General features: G+C 40.0%; 1 protein-coding gene across 1 annotated transcript in view; it reads right to left on the bottom strand.

The window, feature by feature from the left end:
- Positions 1–21,162, bottom strand: part of DCHS2 (dachsous cadherin-related 2) — a 324,121-nt gene that overhangs the window by 166,537 nt on the left and 136,422 nt on the right. The gene's annotated exons all lie outside the window — the stretch shown is intronic.

Genomic DNA, 21,162 nt, shown 5'->3' with positions numbered 1-21,162 from the left:
AAAAATACTCTAGGAGGTAATAATTTCAGAGTAGAGGCCAAAGAGGTCTTACTTAATAAGGAAATCTCTCCTGAAATCCAAAGAGAAAAAAAAAAAAAAATCACTCTCAATGCCTAGATAATCTTTAACTGCTAAGGAGAAGGGATAAGGGAGTACTGGAGGGAGGTGGAATTTCAAAATAGGTAACGGGGGAAAGCATCACTAAGAAGGTGTAATTTGAGTAAAGACGGATGCATCTGAGGGACCAGATCTGTTATTTGGAGGAAAAGCATAACAGAGATGAGAGCTCATGCAAAGGCCCTGAGACAGGAGCGCAGTACATCCCGAGCCTGATCAGAATAGCAAGGAGGCCAGTGGGTGACGTCAGAGGGGCGGGGGAAGGTCACAGGGGCTTCTGTGGGCCTCTGAGAGGACCATGTCTCTACCCATCTGAGGGTTGTAAGCAGAGGAGTAGCTTGATTTGTCCCCCAAGGGCAGCAAGGCTGGAAGGAGGGAGGGGATCTAGTAGGAGCCAGAAGAATCATCAAGTTCAGCACAGCAGGTGACATACATCATTTTTATTTCTACTGTTCACTTCTTTTTTTCTTTTTTTATTCTATTGATATGCTGTTATGTTAATTGATTTTTTTTCTCATTGTGTCTACTGTATTCATTTAAAAACTGGCATAGCCCTGGCACTTTATTCAACTTACAACATGGAAGATCACTATTTTTATTCTTTCTCTGTTCTTTTTCAGTCTGCAGTGTTGGGTACATGGGCCCTCAGAGCATGAGAACCATTTCTGAATTCACAGTCAGCTTCATCTACTTTTCCTGCAAACTTAGTGCCAGGTTCATTTTGAGATTTAAAATTTTCCACATATTAGAAAAGAAATCAAGTGCCTAAAATAGTGAGAGATGGATCCCATACTGGCTTTGTGTGTGTGCTTCCTTCATCTAAAAACAAGGAGCAGGAAAGAGCACAATAGAAGAAAATAATCCCTGCAATTTTTACTTTTCTAAAGGAAAACATATGTTCCTACTTCAAAGCACCATTTTCCATTTCTATCTGGTATACTTTGATACTTTCATCTTAGGCAAAAGTCCTTGGTAAGTCACAGCAGCCTGGGTTTTCTCCTTCACTTATCCTCTTCTCTCTCTCCTATTCTGTCTCTGTCTCTCTCTCCCACTGTGGCAGGAGGCAGTGAGCAAAAAGGAAAATCAAAGGCAGTGAAGCAGCAGCTTTGGCACAGGACAAAGGGAGACCACGGCTGTGGACTCTGGAGGGAACGTGTGCTGAGCATGAGGGAGGGCGCAAGAGAGAGCGCATCATTTACTATTGTTTGGGATGAAGCTGACTGTGAATTCAGAAACGGTTTTCATGCTCTGAGGGCCCATGTACCCAACACTGCAGACTGAAAAAGAACAGAGAAAGAATAAAAAATAGTGATCTTCCATATTCTAAGTTGAATAAAGCACCAGGGCTATGCCAGTTTTAAATGAATACAGTAGACACAATGAGAAAAAAAAGTCAATTAACATAACAGCATATCAATAGAATAAAAAAAGAAAAAAAGAAGTGAACAGTAGAAATGAAAATGATGTATGGCAAAAAACCATCACATTATTGTAAAGTAATTATTCTCCAATTAAAATACATTTTAAAAAATTAAAACAAAAACAGAAAAACAATGGCAGTACCATCTAGTCTGTGTCCTTGACATTTAGACTGGTGCTGTGTCTTCAGCAAACTGAAGTAACCTGTGGGTCCCGGGTGGAGTGGAGTGAGGGGCTGCGGATGGGAAAGGCTGCACACCATCTCACAAAGCCCTGCTGGTTCTTAGAGCTGGAATCTTTCCCAGTTTTGCTTTTCCTTTATCTTTCCTTCCCTTGTCCTTTTAAATTTCCCCTCAAGATCAAGAAATCATTTAGGTTTGAGGTGGGGAGAGGCTAAGAAAGCAGGAAGGAGAAGAAATGAAAGAGTGGCAAACATGTGAAGAAATGAGGCTCACTCCACCTTCAGGCTTTCAAGAACAAAGATGTTCATTACTGGGCTGTCCACGAAGACTCCAAATCAGGCCACACTACTCAAAACAAGCAAAATGTTAGATGGACAAATCAGAGCTTGTTGTTATAGATAAGTGAATCTTCTCGCAGGAACAGTATTACATATAGATCTCAGTTTTCTTTTTTATGAATCTAATTTTTATCTATTAAATGTGTCAACAGGGGACACTTTCCTGTCATAACAACCATTTGTGAATGAATGTTAAGTGTGCTTTACATATATTTTCTCCTTCAACTGTTATAATCTCACTTTCTAAAGACTTTTATGGGGCCCTCCATTTTTACAATAAGGAAATCAAAGCACAAAGAGGCTAAGTGACTTGTCCAAAGTAAGTGAGACTATAAACAGCAGATCTGTAACTGGAATGGAGATTCATTTGTCCCCAAAGCCCCCATGACTTGAGACTTTTAAAGTATTACTATGATATAAATTCGACCTTTCATGAAGGAATGTTTAAAGACCATATTACAGGCAATGCCAACCATGGATTTTGTCTCAGAGGAAAAAGGAAAACAGAGCCCCTGTTTACAAAGAACTTAACATTTACGAGACAAATGCTGTACAGCTTGGTCTGTGGCACAGTGGAACAATCTGGAGCCAGAAGATCTGGATCTAATATCTAGCCCTGCCTGCCTCTGGGACCACAGCTTCAACAACATAAGATGGCCCAACTTTGAGCTGCCTCTTCCACAAAGTGGGGCCACCTGCTCACCTTGCAGGCCTGTTGTTGCAAGGAGTGATATAATATGTGTGAATGCATTTATTATGGCTAACCACCACCAATTAGAAAATTTTACAGGCTCTTTATCCTAAATACATGGGACCAGATATATTTGTCTTGAAATTCTGAATTTTTTAAGTTTCATAAAAGAAATATAGTGCATCCAGGTGAAGTCTGGAATGATGGCCCATAATCAGGAACTTAATATTCTGCTGCAAAATTGATGAATAAACACATTTACAAGCTTTAAAGAAAAGCCTCAAGGATCTCACAAATGCTGGGGACATATACCTTTCCTGGAAAGGGATTCCAGTTGGACAAATAATGTTTAGAAAGAAGCTTTTAACAGAGTGCCTGACCCTTAGCAAACAGACTGAGGCCCAAGCTCCAGCTGTGCTGGGAGTGAGCTCACCAGGAGCAGGGTGGTGATGGTAGAGGGCTCTCCTGAGTGCCTCCCTGGCCTCATTAGTACCTTACTCACTGCTGGGGACCAGAGTACTAAGATGAAAAGCATCTTCACACAGAAATCAACCCCTGTGCCTTTGGAGTGGGAGCACTGACTCCAAGACCATAGACTACCAGAGAACTAACCCTAGGGAATATCAAATAGTGAGAACTTCCATAAAGGGAACCACTTGAATACAAGACCTGGCATCACCCAACCACCAGTAGCACCCTGTGCAGGATGCCTCATCCAAACAGCAAACAAAACAAAAATACAAACCAAATCATCAGTAGGCATGATTACCACCTCACTCAGCTTTGCACATCAGAGGGAAAAAAAAAAACCTCATCACAAATCTCACCTTATACAAAGCTTACACAAACCACCGCACCAACCAAAAGGAAGAAAGAATTCAACCTTTAACCATGGGAAAAGAAACCTCAAACACAATAAGATTAAAAAAAAATAACAAAAAGGCAGAGAAATACTGTACAAATGAAGGAACAAATAAGAAACACAGAAGTCCAAATAAATTAAGAGAAACTAGGCAAACTACCTGAAAAAGAATTCAGAATAATGATAGTAAAGGTGATACAAAAAATAATACCAGAATATCTGAAGCAGAATGAATCCCTGAGCTGGAAGATAAAATGATGGAAATGACTACTAAAGAGCAGAATAAAGTAAAAGAATGAAAATAACTGAGGATAGTCTCAGAGACCTCTGGGACAATATCAAATGCACCAACATTCAAATTAGAGGGGTCCCAGAAGAAGAAGAGGAAAAGAAAGGGTATGAGAAAGTTTTTGGAGAGATCAAAGTTGAAAATTTTCCCAATATGGAAAAGGAAATAGTCAATCAAGTCCAAACACCTTCTTCCAACAACACAAGAGAAGACTCTACACATGGACATTACCAGATGGTCAATACCGTAATCAGATTGATTATATTCTTTGCAGCCAAAGATGGAGAAGCTCTATACAGTCAACAAAAACAAGACCAGGAGCTGACTATGGCTCAGATCATGAACTCCTTATCACCAAATTCAGACTTAAATTGAAGAAAGTAGGGAAAACCACTAGACCATTCAGGTATGACCTAAATCAAATCCCTTATGATTATACAGTGGAAGTGAGAAAGAGATTTAAGGGCCTAGATCTGATAGATAAAGTGCCTGATGAATTATGGAATGAGGTTTGTGACATTGTCCAGGAGACAGGGATCAAGACCATCCCCATGGAAAAGAAATGCAAAAAAGCAAAATGGCTGTCTGGGGAGGCCTTACAAATAGCTGTGAAAAGAAGAGAAGTGAAAAGAAAAGGAGAAAAAAGGAAAGATATAAGCATCTAAATGCAGAGTTCCAAAGAATAGCAAGAAGAGATAAGAAAGCCTCCCTCAGCGATCAATGCAAAGAAATAGAGGAAAACAACAGAATAGGAAAGACTAGAGATCTCTTCAAGAAAATTAGAGATACCAAGGGAACATTTCATGCAAAGATGGGCTCAATAAAGGACAGAAATGGTATGGACCTAACAGAAGCAGAAGATATTAAGAAGAGGTGGCAAGAATACACAGAAGAACTGTACAAAAAAGATCTTCATGACCAAGATAATCATAATGGTGTGATCACTCACCTAGAGCCAGACATCCTGGAATGTGAAGTCAAGTGGGCCTTAGAAAGCATCACTATGAACAAAGCTAGTGGAGGTGATGGAATTCCAGTTGAGCTATTTCAAATCCTAAAAGATGATGCTGTGAAAATGCTGCACTCAATATGCCAGCAAATTTGGAAAACTCAGCAGTGGCCACAGGACTGGAAAAGGTCAGTTTTCATTCCAATCCCAAAGAAAGGCAATGCCAAAGAATGCTCAAAACTACCACACAATTGCACTCATCTCACATGCTAGTAAAGTAATGCTCAAAATTCTCCAAGCCAGGCCTCAGCAATACGTGAACCATGAACTTCCTGATGCTTAAGCTGGTTTTAGAAAAGGCAGAGGAATCAGAAATCAAATTGCCAACATTCACTGGATCATGGAAAAAGCAAGAGAGTTCCAGAAAAACATCTATTTCTGCTTTATTGACTATGCCAAAGCCTTTGAGTGTGTGGATCACAATAAACTGTGGAAAATTCTGAAAAATATGGGAATACCAGACCACCTGACCTGCCTCTTGAGAAATCTGTGTGCAGGTCAGGAAGCAACAGTTAGAACTGGACATGGAACAACAGACTGGTTCCAAATAGGAAAAGGAGTACATCAAGGCTGTATATCGTCACCCTGCTTATTTAACTTATATGCAGAGTACATCATGAGAAATGCTGGGCTGGAAGAAACACAAGCTGGAATCAAGATTGCCAGGAGAAATATCAATAACCTCAGATATGCAGATGACACCATCCTTATGGCAGAAAGTGAAGAGGAACTAAAAAGCCTCTTGACGAAAGTGAAAGTGGAGAGTGAAAAAGTTGGCTTAAAGCTCAACATTCAGAAAACGAAGATCATGGCATCCAGTCCCATCACTTCACGGGAAATAGATGGGGAAACAGTGGAAACAGTGTCAGACTTTATTTTTGGGGGCTCCAAAATCACTGCAGATGGTGATTGCAGCCATGAAATTAAAAGATGCTTACTCCTTAGAAGGAAAGTTATGACCAACCTAGATAGCATATTCAAAAGCAGAGACATTACTTTGCCAACAAAGGTCTGTGTAGTCAAGGCTTGGTTTTTCCAGTGGTCATGTATGGATGTGAGAGTTGGACTGTGAAGAAGGCTGAATGCTGAAGAATTGATGCTTTTGAACTGTGGTGTTGGAGAAGACTCTTGAGAGTCCCTTGGACTGCAAGGAGATCCAAGCAGTCCATTCTGAAGGACGTCAGCCCTGGGATTTCTTTGGAAGGAATGATGCTAAAGTTGAAACTCCAGTACTTTGGCCACCTCATGCGAAGAGTTGACTCATTGGAAAAGACTCTGATGCTGGGAGGGATTGGGGGCAGGAGGAGAAGGGGATGACAGAGGATGAGATGGCTGGATGGCATCACTGACTCGATGGATGTGAGTCTGAGTGATCTCTGGGAGTTGATGATGGACAGGGAGGCCTGGCGTGCTGCGATTCATGGGGTCACAGAGAGTCGGACATATTGAGCAACTGAACTCAACTGAATCAAGTTCAGGAGGTGCAAAGAGTCTCATACAGGATAAACCCAAGGAGAAACATGCCAAGACATATACTAATCAAACTAACAAAGATTAAACACAAAGAAAAAATATTAAAAGAAGCAAGGGACAAGCAACAAGTAACATACAAGGGAAACCCTATAAGATTAACAGTTGATCTTTCAGCAGAAACTCTGCAGGCCAGAAGGGAAAAGTAGGATATATTTAAAGTACTGAAAGGGAAAAATCTAAAACCAAGATTACTCTACTGGGAAAGGATCTTATTCAAAATTGAGAAATTTTGAATTTCTCAATGGAGAAATGGAGAAAACAAAATGGAGAAAACAAAAGCTTATCAGACAAGCAAAAGTTAAGAGAATTCAGTACCACCAAACCAGCTTTACAACAAATGTCAAAGGGACTTATAAGTCTAGAAATAGAAGAAAAAGATCTACAAAATCAAACCTCAAACAATTAAGAAAATGGCAATAGGAACATATATATCAATAGTTATTTTAAATGTAAACTGATTAAATGCTTCAACCAAAAGACAGACTGGCTGAATGGATACAAAAACAAGACCCATATATATGCTGTCTACAAGAAACCCACTTCAGACATAAAGACACATATAGACTGAAAGTGAGAGGATGGAAAAATATATTCCATGCAAATGGGAAGCAAAAGAAAGCTTGAGTAGCAATCCTCATATCAACCAAAATAGACCTTAAAATAAAGAATATCACAAGAGATAAATAAGGACACCACATAATGATCAATGGATGAATCCAAGAGGAAGACATAAAAATTGTAAATATCTATGCAGCCAACATAGGAGCACCTCAATACATAAGACAAACACTGACAGACACAACGGGAGAAACTGACAATAACACAGTAATAGTAGGAGACTTTAACACCCCACTCACATCAGTGGACAGATCATTAAAACAGAAAATCAATAAGGAAACAGAAGTCTTAAATGATACGTTAGATGAGATGGTCTTCATTGATGTCTTCAGGACAGTCATCCAAACACTAAATAATACACCTTCTTCTCAAGTGAACACAGAACATTCTCCAGGATAGACCACATCTTGGGTCACCAATCAAACCTCAGTAAATTTAAGAAAATCAAAATTGTATTAAGCATCTTTTCTGACCACAATGCTATGAGACTAGATATCAATTACAAGAAAAAAAAAAACAAAAACACAAACACATGGAGATTAAACAAAAGGTTTCTCAATAACCAATAGGTTACTAAAGAAATCAAAAGTGAAATAAAAAAATTCCTAGAAACAAATAACAATGAAAACACGACAACTCAAATCCTATGGGATGCAGCAAAAGCAGTTCTAAGAGGGAAGTTTATAGCAATACAATCCTACCTCAAGAAACAAGAAAAACATTGAATAAACAACCCAACTTTACACCTAAAACAACTGGGAAAAGGAGAACAAAAAAACCCAAAAATTAGTAGAAGGAAATAAATCATGAAGATCGGAGCAGAAACAAATGAAAAAAAAAGAGAGAGAAACAATAGTAAAGATTAATAAAACTAAAAGCTGTTTCTTTGAGAAGATAAACAAAATCAACAAACACTTAGCTACACTCATCAGAGAAGGCAATGGCACCCCACTCCGGTACTCTTGCCTGGAAAATCCCATGGACGGAGGAGCCTGGAAGGCTAGGAGTCGCTAGGAGTCGGACGTGACTCAGCGACTTCACTTTCGCTTTTCACTTTCCTGCATTGGAGAAGGAAATGGCAACCCACTCCAGTGTTCTTGCCTGGAGAATCCCAGGGACGGGGGAGCCTGGTGGGCTGCCGTCTATGGGGTTGCACAGAGTCAGACACGACTGAAGTGACTTAGTAGCAGCAGCAGAAGCTACACTCATCAAGAAAAAAAGAGAGAAGAATCAAATCAACAAAATTAGAAATGAAAAAGGAGAGGTTACAAAAGACAATGCAGAAATACAAAGGATTATAAGAGACTAGTCTGAACAACTATATGGCAATAAAATGGATAACCTGGAAAAAATGGACAGATTCTTAGAAAAATTCAGTCTTCCAAAACTGAACCAGGAAGAAATAGAAATTATGAACAACCCAATTACAAGCACTGAAATGGAAGCTGTGATAAAAAATCTCCCAAAAAACAAAAGCCCAGGACTAGATGGCTTCACAGGAGAATTCTATCAAACATTTAGAGAATAGTTAATGCCTCTCCTTCTAAAACTCTTTCAAAAAACTGCAGACAAAGAAACACTTCCAAACTCATTCTATGAGGCCACCATCACCCTGATACCAAAACCAGACAAAGACAACACAAAAAAAGAAAACTACAGGCCAATATCACTGACGAACACAGATGCAAAAATCTTCAGCAAAATTTTAGGAAACAGAATTCAGCAACATATCAAAAAGCCCATATACCATGATCAAGTTGGGTTTGTTCCAAGGATGCAAGGATTCTTCAGTGTACAAATATCAATCAGTGTGATACATCAGATTAACAATCTCAATAGATGCAGAAAAATCCTTTGACAAAATTCAGCACCCTTTTATTATTAAAACTCTTCAAAAAATGGGCATAGAAGGAACCTACCTTCACATAGTAAAGGCCATATGTGATAAGCCTACAGCACACATTATTCTCAATGGTGAAAAACTGAAAGCATTCCCCCCAAGATCGGGAACAAGACAAGGGTGTCCACTTTCCACCACTATTATTCAACATAATTTTGGAAGTCCTAGCTATAGCAATTAGAGAATAAAAAGAAATAAAAGGAATCCAGATTGGAAAAGAAGAAGCAAAGCTTTCAATGTTTGTAGATGACATGATACTGTACATAGAAAACCCTAAAGATACTATTAGAAAATTACTAGAGCTAATCAGTGAATTTAGCAAAGTTTCAGGATATAAAAACAATATACAGAAATCACTTGCATTTCTATATATTAACAATGAAAAATCAGAAAGAGAAATTAAGGAATCAGTCCCATTCACCATTGCAATACAAAGAATAAAATATCTAGGAATAAACTTACCTAAGGAGACAAAAGGGTCTTCCCAGTAGTTCAAATGGTAAAGAATCTGCCTGAAACGCAGGAGACCTGGGTTATATCCCTGGGTCAGGAAAATCCTCTGGAGAAGGGAATGGCACTCTACTCCAGTATTCTTTCCTGCAGAATCCCATGGACAGAGGTGCCTGGCAGGCTACAGTCTGTGGGATCGCAAAGAGTTGGATACAACTGAGCGACTAACACTACTACTACTAAGGAAAAAAAAGACCACAGAAAATTATAAGATTGATGAAAGAAATCAAAGATGACATAAACAGATGGAGAGATAGTCTGTGTTCCTGGGTAGGAAGAACCAATATTGTGAAAATGACTATACTATCAAATGCAATCTATTACCAATGGCATTTTTCACAGAACTAGAACAAAAAATTTCACAATTCATATGGAAACACAAAAGACCCCAAATAGCCAAAGCAGTCTTGAGAAAGAAGAATGGAGCTGGAGGAATCAACCTTCCTGACTTCAGATTATACTACAAAGCTACATTCATCAAGCCAGTATGGTACTGGCACAAAAATAGAAATATAGACCAATGGAACAAGATAGAAAGCCCAGAAATAAACCCATGCACCTATGGGAAAATTATTTTTGACAATGGAGGCAAGAATATACAATGGGACAAAGACAGCCTCTTCAATAAATGGTGCTGGGAAAATTGGACAGCTACATGTAAAAGAATGAAATTAGAACACTTCCTATCATCATACACAAAGATAAACTCAAAATGGATTAAACACCTAAATGTAAGACCAGAAACTATAAAGCTCTTTTAGGAAAACATAGGCAGAACACTCAATGATATAACTCAAAGCAAGATTCTCTACTCACCTCCTTGAGTAATGGAAATAAAAACAAAAATAAACAAGTGGGACTTGATCAAACTTAAAAGCTTACAGCAAAGGAAACTATAAGCAAGGTGAAAAGAAAACCCTCAGAATGGGAGAAAATAATAGCAATGGAAACAACTGACAAAGGATTAATTTCCAAAATGTATAAGCAGCTCACGCAACTCAATACCAGAAAAACAAACAACCCAATCCAAAGGTGGGAAAAAGACCTAAGCAGACATTTCTCCAAATAAGACATACAGATGGCTAACAAACGCATGAAAAGATGCTCAACATCACTCATTATTAGAGAAATGCAAATCAAAACTACAATGTGATATCACTTTACACTGATCAGAATGGCCATCATCAAAAAGTCTACAAACAATAAATGCTGGAGAGGGTGTGGAGTAAAAGAAACACTTTTGCACTGTTGGTGAGAATGTAAATTGATACAGTCACTATGGAAGACAGTATGGAGATTCCTTTAAAAACTAGGAATAAAACCACCATCAGTTCAGTTCAGTTGCTCAGTTGTGTCCGACTCTTTGCGACCCCATGAATCGCAGCACACCAGGCCTCCCTGTCCATCATCAGAATTTCCCACCTAGGCATATACCCTGAGGAAACAGACACATGTATCCCATTGTTCATTGTGGCACTATTTACAATAGCTCTTAGAACATGGAAGAAACCTAGACATCCATCGACAGATGAATGAATAAAGAAGTTGTGGTACATATACACAATGGAATATTAGCCATAAAAAGGAACTCATTTGAATCAGTTCTAATGAGGTGGATGAACCTCAAGTCTATTATACACAGCGAAGTAAATTAGAAAAAGAAAGATAAATATCATATATTAACACATATATATGGAATCTAGAAAAATGATACTGAAGAATTTATTTGCAGGGCAGCAATGGAGAAACAGGCATAGAGAATAGACTTGTGGACATGGGGAGAGGGGAGGAGAGGGTGAGATGTATAGAGAGAGTAACATGGAAACTTACATTGCCATAAGTAGAATCAATAGCCAATGGGAAATTGCTGTATGTCTCAGGAAACTCAAACAGGGGCTCTGTATCGATCTAGACGGGTGGGATGGGGAGGGAGATGGGAGGGAGGTTCAAAAGGGAGGGATGTATGTATACCTATGGCTGATTCATGTTGAGGTTTGACAGAAAACAAAATTCTGTAAAGCAATCATCCTTCAATTAAAAAATAAATAAATTTTAAAAAATGGCCTCATTTGAGTTTGAGTCAGGTTTCTCATCAAATGAGCTTTTAAACACTTCCGTCTTGAGACCTTTCAGATCTACAGACAAAAGACTGGGGATCTTTGTTACTCAGATGCAGAGGCACTGTGAGCACTGAAAGGAGGGAAGCCTCGGGACCCTTGAGACAGGTCCTCACAAACAAAAAGGCTCTTTCAACCCAGTGGGCATGCAGTCCTGAGACTCGAGAAGCCCTTTTTAATTGGGAGATGTGGTCCCTGAGACATCTGGGGAGTGAGGAGGACTCACTATGGTCCCTCCCAAAGGGGTTCAAGGGCAGTCTCTTTTCAGATTCCAAATCAGAATCCAGTCATCACGGCCAGTCCAATCACTTTCTTGCTCTCCTTCAACACCTTTTCCATCAAAGTCTGTCTCTCGCTCTTGTCCGTGGAGCATTCCCAGCTACTTCTGGTTGAATGCTTCCTCATTTGAATCGAGTTTTGTTCAAATAAATTCTTAAAAGTTAAAAGAAAAGGATTAAAAAACAGATATTTCAAGTTAAAATAACATCCTATAAAATATAACAACATTTTTAAAGAGTCTCTGTCACATTTTAGGATGCATGTCTTGGAGGGAGAGGGAGAAAATGGGAAAAATCTAACGAAAAGCCTTGATGGACAGATTCATGGAGCTTGATTTAAATGCTAAGGAGGATAGACTTTATTCTGCACATCTGTAGATTCAGTAAAAAATGTGGTGTGCACAGCTTGAATACATATTAATAAATATGTTAATAATTTATTAATTTTATGATTTAAATGATTTATTTATTAAATGTATTAATAAATTATGCATTCATTTACTGTCTGTATTATTTATGTTAAAAACAACACAAAAAGTTTATAAGGATGAAATTAAAAGTTGTCACATTTTCCTCCTAAACCCCCACTTGGGACATTATTGCCACCATGAATGAAGGGACATGATCAAATCTAGGTTTAAGAAAAAGATAACTGAGGTGACAATAAAAAGGTGCATCTTAAAAGTAAACAAAGAGGTTTCTTAGTCAAAAAGTTATGAAAATGGTGAATTAACCAAGTCAAATACATTCTCTGACCCTGGATTTCTCACAGAATTTTCCAAAGGCGTGTTTCTATGGGATGGTGTGAGTTCTAACGTGTTTTCCGCTCTTATTTACCACAGAACTCTCAGTGAAAGGAGCATCTCAGGAGGCAATAATGCCATAGAACATAGGTGGGGAAAGCTCATCTAAGCTTACTTTCTCTATCTCCTCAAGTGTTCACCTCCCAATCCTCTGAAACTAAAGTTCTATCTAGATCCTCAAGACTGCCCTGATCATGCAATCTCTGAGAGAGTCTGTCCAGAACTGCCCAAATAAGCTGCTTCCAGATTCCTGGCCCTTAGAAACTGCATGACATATTAAATGTGTATCATTTAACCTGTAGTACAACTTCAATAGACAACATTTATCATGAACATATATAATAGTGAAGGGCTGAAAGTGGAGATTGAAAAAGTTGGCTTAAAGCTCAACATTCAAAAAACTAAGAATCATGGCATCTGGTCCCATCACTTCATGGGAAACAGATGGGGAAACAGTGGAAACAGTGTCAGACTTTATTTTGGGGGGCTCTAAAATCACGGCAGATGGTGACTGCAGCCATGAAATTAAAAGACACTTACTCCTTGGAAGGAAGGTTATGACCAACCTAGATAGCATATTCAAAAGCAGAGACATTACTTTGCCAACAACGGTCTATCTAGTCAAGGCTATGGTTTTTCCTGTGGTCATGTATGGATGTGAGAGGTGGACTGTGAAGAAGGCTGAGTGCCGAAGAATTGATGCTTTTGAACTGTGGTGTTGGAGAAGACTCTTGAGAGTCCCTTGGACTGCAAGGAGATCCAACCAGTCCCTTCTGAAGGAGATCAGCCCTGGGATTTCTTTAGAAGGAATGATGCTTAAGATGAAACTCCAGTACTTTGGCCACCTCATGCGAAGAGTTGACTCATTGGAAAAGACTCTGATGGTGGGAGGGATTGGGGGTAGGAGGAGAAGGAGACGACAGAGGATGAGATGGCTGGATGGCATCACTGACTCGATGGACGTGAGTCTGGGTGAACTCCAGGAGTTGGTGATGGACAGGGAGGCTTGGTGTGCTGTGTTTGATGGGGTCGCAAAGAGTCGGACACAACCGAGCGACTAAACTGAACTGAACTGAAGGCAATTTACTTTCCATATTGCTAGTCTGAGACAATGTTCCCCTAAGCCTGGAGTGGTGACACAGAGTTGAAATAGCTTTATCTCAGCTAAATGTGGGAATAACTTGTTACACAGCAATAGGTAACTGATACACCCCATAAATTCTATGTATATTTAATTTTAATTTTTACCTTTGCCTTATCCTTTCTCTTTCTACCAACAAATTGAGATTCACTTTGATATAATTTTAATCATTTAAGTTTGAAAATTATGATAAGAGACTCTTAACCAATCTACCTGAATCTCAATTCTCACAAGAAGGGTTCTGAAAGTTGGGAGTATTTGGGGAAAGCACCAGACCTGAAAGCATATAACACTGGGGACAGGAGGGTTGTCTGGGGCCATCAATGGATTTGGAAAATGTCTGCTGTTTGTCTGTTTTGGCTACTGTCTACTCCCCATGCTCTGTGTTTGCCTCTGGGGCTCCTGAATGGTAGGATATTAGTATTAATCTTTCATATCTCTTAGCATTTTCTGGGCTGCTCTTTCCCTTGCCAGTGCATTAGAGTCTATAGTTCATAACTCAATGAGCAAAGGTGAAGGGAACTGAAGGTCCAGTTTGTTAAGGAAAAAAGACAAAACAAAACAGTGAGCCATGGTGTCACCAGAGCCAAGAAAAGCAGTGTTCAAAGAACAATTTCAAGTCCTTTGAGAAGCTAAACAAAATGAAAATATAGAAATAATCTGAGGATGTGTCAGAGTGTAAATCACACTCATAAAAGCAGTTTTATTAGAGGGGAGGGATGGAAAGAAGGATCAAAGAAAGACTGAAAAGTGAGGAAACAGACAACTATTTTAAGTAACTCTACTGTGGGCTTCCAAGCTAGTGCTAGTGGTAAAGAGCTCACCTGCCAATGCAGGAGACAAAAGAGACTCAGATTCGATCCCTGAGTCAGGAAGATCCCCTGGAGAAGGAAATGGCAACCCACTTCAGTATTCTTGCCTGGAGAATCTCATGGACAGGGGAGCCTGGTAGGCTACAGAGGGTCTCACAGAGTCAGACACTACTGAAGCAACTTAGCACGCACACACTGTGAAAGATAGAAGAGGAAGAAAATGGTTTTCTCAAAAAGTACATGAAACTAAAAGAAGGCTTTTTTCCAAAGATGGAGACCATTATTATGCCTTGTATGCTTACGGGAGACATTCAGTTGAATTTGAGAAAATCATTATAGAAGTGAAATCCTTAAGACAGCTGGAACGGTTGGGAGCCTGATCAGCAGAGGGACTTGCTTTCGATGCAAACAGGGACATCTGTACTATGCTAACAGGAAAGAGGGCACAAGATGTGAGCTGATAGCTGGCAGAAAGGTAAGGTCTCTCTCAAGCACGTATGTTAGTTTTCTCCATGTTCAGCTGCTTAGGCAAGTACAGAAAAGGCAGAGTTATGTTGATATAGGGCTGGGGTTTTACTTGAAAAGTTCTATGGAGCAACAGAACTAAAGGGAATTTGCAACTGAGTGATTTTAAACTAGTGATCTGAACAGGAGAAGAGTTATCTATGGGTATGGAGATGCTATATGAGTGAAGAGAAAGATTAGAATGTCTATCAGAATACTGCATGCTTGAAATCAAGGTATCAGAGGTTGGAAACCAGAAAGTCAAGGAACTGAGAGGTTTTTGGGGTCGGATTGTTAAAAAAAAAAAAATAATGGACAGTAATGTTTCCAGGAGGGAACAGTAGTAGAGAGGAAAACTGAGTAAGATGTAGAAGCCCTTGGTGACAAAGAGGTTTGAACATGACAGCAGCAACAAGCAGTGTCCGTGGTGCAGTCTGACAACGTAAACTTCAAAAAGATTTGGTGTTGAAGAATGAAAGGGATAGGAATGGTTTGATGCTGCAGTGGGCGATGGGAGGGCACCTGCCTCAGCACCTTAATCCTGGCTTGTGATTAGTGGAATATAGCTTCTCTGAGAGATCAGGGAGGAGTCAGTATCCTTGAGGGATGACTGTTTTGACCAGAGCAAGAAGATGAAGGTGCTGTCAGAGATCAGACCGAGAGCATAATGGAATTTGCTAAATGACAGGCCAGGAGTTCCAGAGCATGTGGTAGAAGACTGGTCTGAGTTAAAGGGTGAACAGAGAATGAGTAGGAGACTGGTCTGAACTAAAGGGAGAACAGAACAGCATGGAGATGAGAAGACAGATGATGGATGGCTGGGAAGCTTAAACTTCTAGAGATAAGAATGAGGTAAATTGGTATTTAAGACATTTTGAGATGAATCCTGGTACTGTATTAAACAATGGCAGGCAAGCATTTTGAGATATGATTCAGACAACTGAGCTAGAAAATGTGGGCAACTGAGCAGTGGTTTATTCCTGAAATTGGGAAGGGGTGGTGATCAATGAAATATATGACAAGAATAAACACTTGGAAAATGAGATAATACAATCTGTCAAAATTAAAATGAGCATGTCCTAAGTTTCAGTCATGCAGAATGAATGAATTCTGGAGATCTAATGCACAGCATGATGATTATAGTTAATAATACTGTATTGTATAGTATACTTGAAATTTGATGAGAGTTTATCTTAAGGGTTCTCACCACTCACTATGTTTGATGATGGATCTGTTAATTATCTTAATTGTGGCCATCATTTCATAATGTATACATATAATCAAAAACACCATGCTGTATACTTTAAATATATATGATTTCAATTTATTAATTGCATGTCAATACAGCTGAGGGAAAAGGGGAAAAAATGAGTATGGCCTTTTACTCAGCAAGTTTGCTTCTAGAGATTTATTTGCTTTTCACACAAAGTCTGTAGTACAACTTCAATAGTCAATATTTATCATGAATATATATAATGGTGAAGGGCTAAGTCAATTTACTTTCTGTATTGCTAGTCTGAGACAACCATCCCCTAAGCCTGGAGTGGTGAGATAGAGTTGAAATAGCTTTATCTCAGACACATATTTCAGCTACAGTATTTGAGATGTCAAAAAAACAGAGATAGAATATTAATAAACATACACACCAAAAAAAGAAACATTCATTGCTAACAGTGAATTCTAAAAGGAAACAGGAGTTAGATATAAATATGGAATAATTCAATTACTGTGAAAAATCACTTGACTTGTAGTGTAATCCAATTACTTATTTTCATTACGTAATTTTATAGCATCCTCCTGACTTCTGTGTATGAGGTAAATAGCCACAACTGTAGCAGGAAAAATGGCCTATTTCAGAAGTACTATGGGTAGAATAGAGGAAGTGATTGAGTTTAAAAATACTGACAGTCATCATAGGGATAAACAGAGAAGAAGCCCAGAACATCCAGGTATAAGAAAAATTCTTCTACTGATGAATAGATATCTCTTAGCAACAGCAGGAAAATGGGTTCTCAGCAATTTCTTCCAAAGAGCTTTCAGGACATATATTAGAAAGAGAAAGGATCAGAGGAAAAACTATAGATTACCAAGGTAATTCTGTAAGTTAAAGGCCTTTGGCAAGGTGCACTTCATTGTTTTAAATAAATGCATTATTGCCCAGAATCCAACATCTTAGATTAAAATATCTCGCCTGAGTTCATTAATTTTTCAGATCCAAGCTAGATGGCTTTTATGGGACAGTCTACTAAGTCATTATCAACCTTGATATCTTCATCTTTACCAACTGTTTTGATTAATAACTTGTGCTGTGGGCAGATATTGCAGAGTGATGATGACAGATGAAGACTTCACCCTACAGATACACACAGTTCATCTCAGAAGAAACTGACAAAGATTACACTGACAGCAGAGTAAATACTTCACACCAAAGTGTGCACACACACACACACACACACACACGCTGCTTGCTCATATATATTTGAGGCAAACACAAGGAAAATTGGAGGCAGTTTTAGGTCCAAACAAGGTGAAATTAGGAAGCTGTTTAAAGGCTATGATTTGGGGGTGAGGGAAGACTCTTCTAAAATTTGTCTTTAAAAATATATCAGCAGGTCTGCCCCCAAGAGGACCTGCTTCCAGGCAGGTTAAGTGTGCAGCTCCCTCAGGGGTCCCCTGCCATTGCAGACACATGTGATGGACAAGAAGGAGAGAATGGCCACCAAGATGGAGAGGAAGGTGTCCAGGTGCTGAGGAAGGAGGAGACTCTGAGGCTCTGGTAGCCCATTTTTAGATGCTAGATGCTAGAAAGACTCATATAGTAGAAATATCATAATCCCCCACTCAGCAGTGTTGAATGTATTGTTCTCTGCTCATCCCGAGAAAGATGAAATGACCCTATTCACCACACAGATCTCTGGGTCCTGCATTTGGTAATCAAGACCTGGGAGCAAGTCAAATCATCAGGAGGTCCTTTAGGTCAAGGCAATATCAGATGGGAGCCTGGAAGACACAGCTAACTCTTCTTGGTGGCTTCCACAACAGTACAAGAGACATCTGAGACAATGGCATACATGCCTTTAACCCGGGCACGTTCACATGAGGAAGCTGTTGCCATGAGGGAACCGGGCCACGCCCAGGCCAGGCTGCCAAATGTCCATCACCCCTTAGGGGATGGTGATTGTCTGTGGAGGCTACTGGAAGACTTCAACAAGGGGTACCAACACATCCTGCATTCAAATAAAATCCAAGGAAGTCTAAGGAAAGAAGAAAAGGCAAATGGGTATAGACCTGGATTTCCCGTCAGGGAGAAGAGCTCACTCACTCCGATAGTCAGTGTTTAGACAGGTGTGTCCTGAACTATCAGCCAATGCTCCTTGGGTATTGGGGTGTCTGTGGTGAGGAAGAGAAAGAGAGCCTGATGGGTGTCTACTTTGTTGACCTGTGCTTTGATGACACTGGGATGAACCACTGGTTTGTGGGACTGCTGAAGGGATCTGGGTCAGAGAAAAAAAAAAAGTAAAGTGAGGCAGAAAAAAAAGAAAGTGAAACCCAGGGATGTCTCTGGAGGTCCAGTGGTTAAAACTTCATCTTCCAATGCAGGGGGTATGGTGTTGATCCCTGGTCAGAGAGCTATGACGCCTCATGTCTTATAATCAAAAACCCAAAACAAAACAGAAGCAATATTGTAACAACTTTAATTTTAAAAAAGTGAAATGCAAAGGTGATAACAAGCAGGAAAGTGGGGAAGCATCATCCAGGAGCCCCGGGAGGGCTGAAAGTTGTGGATGCAGAGGATGAGATCATGATCACCACTGAAGAAGTGCCCTCTGTCCCAGGCAAAGGGAAGGAGGAAGAGAGTTCAGAAGAAGCCAGTGGCCTCTGATGGAGCCAAGTCCTCGCTTCCACATCATGCTGGCCCTGACGCATGGGCTGCTATAGGTTTACGGGGCTTGTTTGAAGCAGGTGACCACCACTTCACCCTCAGACTTACACTTCCTTGGTCTCCACAAGATGGAAGAATGGAAGACAGCGGAGATAGATCCAAAAACAAAGAGCATCTGAAGTAGATTTGGAAGAGAAGGGGGATGAGATACAGGACTCCTTGGAAGAGAAGGGGGATGAGATACAGGACTCAGAAGGAAGAAGTAAAGATGAGGGAGATGATGACAACAGACAGGAAAGTGGGGAGGAGGGTGACTCTGCCCAGGACTGAGAAATACTGAGTGAATCTTGCTGGGGAACCTGGGACTTGACACAAAGGAGAAGAAAATGCTGAGAGCAGCCCACAAGCCATGACAAAAACTTTCTCTGACGATTTAAGATGCTACAATGGGTCAGAAGTTAAACTGAGTAGTGAATTCCCTCCATACCTTTGAATGTTACTTCCAAGACATTGGAGTGAAACAAGGTAGCTGCAAAGATTTAATTCTGTGTATTCTGCTACCTACCAGGGTTCTCGTCAGCCCTTTGACGTCCTTTCTGGGAAAAGTCTGCACTGGCTGCATCTTCTTTTTCTGTATCCTGATGCTTTGACATCTGGGGCCTTGATTGTCCTGGAGGGGCTGCCAGGATCAGGCAAGTGTGCCTTTCCAATGTAAACAACACTCTCAACCGCCTCCTGTACTGGCTCTCTACACTCTGGGCTGATCACCCTATAATCACCTGCTCTGCTAACTCCTTCATTGGCAGACAGATTCTTTATCATAGGCTACCTGAGAAGCCCCATCACCTGCCCTAATCACCCCATAATCAACTGTCCTAATCACCCCCTAGCCAGGTACCAGGTGACTGGAGACAGCCTTTATGCCCCGTGCTACTGAAACTATTCAATCCAGCTAATCTTAAACCTGCTTATTCTGCCTCTCCCATTCCTTCCCTCTGAAACCACAACAAAGACCCTTGCCCAAAGTTTTCCTCTTTCCTCTGCTTCCTGATTGGCCCCAGTGCCTCCCATCGTGCATACACTGTGTACACTCCCTCTCATGATGTGGCATGCCCCTCCTCTTGGGATCTGTGAGTATAATAAACTCTTTTCAATGGCGGCCATCTCCTTACTCATATATGAAGAATAATAAAATCTATATTAAGCCAGGAAGGGTGCAGACCAGGTGCCATCTATAACAGAGCTGGGCTTAGGATGTCACCTCAACAAGAGGATGAAGTCCCAACAGGAAGGATGTTTCTATCCCAACAAAACAAGAGTGTGTTGTACTGTGTTGGGAGGGTTTTCCATCTATAAAACAAAGAGTTTTTATAGAGGAATATATACATACAACATTGTACAGAATACTCACATACACCATTGTCTATAACAAAATCCCATAGAGGGATGGCTTATAAACAATAGAACTTTATTTCTTACAGTTCTGAAGGCTAGAAGTCTGCGATTAGGGTGCCAACATGGCTGGTTTCTGGTGAAGCCCAAGACTTCTTGCTGTGTCCTCAGACAGCAGAGACGCTGAGGAGCTCTCTCGGGCTTCTTTCACAAGGGCATTAATTCCATTCATGAGGGCTCCACCTCCATGACCTAATTACCTCCCAAAGGCTCCATCTCTTAATATCACCTTGGGTTTTAGGATTTCAAAATAAGAATTTGAGGGGAACACAAACATATAGACCGTAGATATCTTGAACTTGAAGAATGTCTCTTCTTTGATTTTTAAAAACTAGCAAAAGCTTCTATATGGTTTTACACACTTTCTTAGTTATCCTGAAAATCAAATACCTTTTATAACTGGAGAAAGGAAGCATCTCTTTTGTTCAGTCTGGGAAAGCTCTATGGAGGGATGGTGTGGTTAAAGAGGAACTTGAATGTTGCAATAGAGATTGGTGAGCTGAGAGGGAAAGAAAGCATTCTTCATAGAGTAAGTGTGTAGAGTAGGGTTCAATATGGAAGCAGAAAGAAATAGGCAAGGAGGTTTAAATTAAAATCTAGATTGATTTTTTTTTATTCTACTGCCAATGTTCCTAATTGATGCACTCCTTTTTTTGGCAGTAAAAAATTTCTGGCATCAAGTGATCCTACTTCTATTTAGATAA

Source organism: Bos indicus, chromosome 17, assembly GCF_029378745.1.
Source record: "Bos indicus isolate NIAB-ARS_2022 breed Sahiwal x Tharparkar chromosome 17, NIAB-ARS_B.indTharparkar_mat_pri_1.0, whole genome shotgun sequence".
NCBI classification, from domain to species: domain Eukaryota; kingdom Metazoa; phylum Chordata; class Mammalia; order Artiodactyla; family Bovidae; genus Bos; species Bos indicus.
The sequence above is the reverse complement of the archived record's forward strand: the minus strand, read 5'-3'. Positions and strand labels throughout refer to the sequence as shown.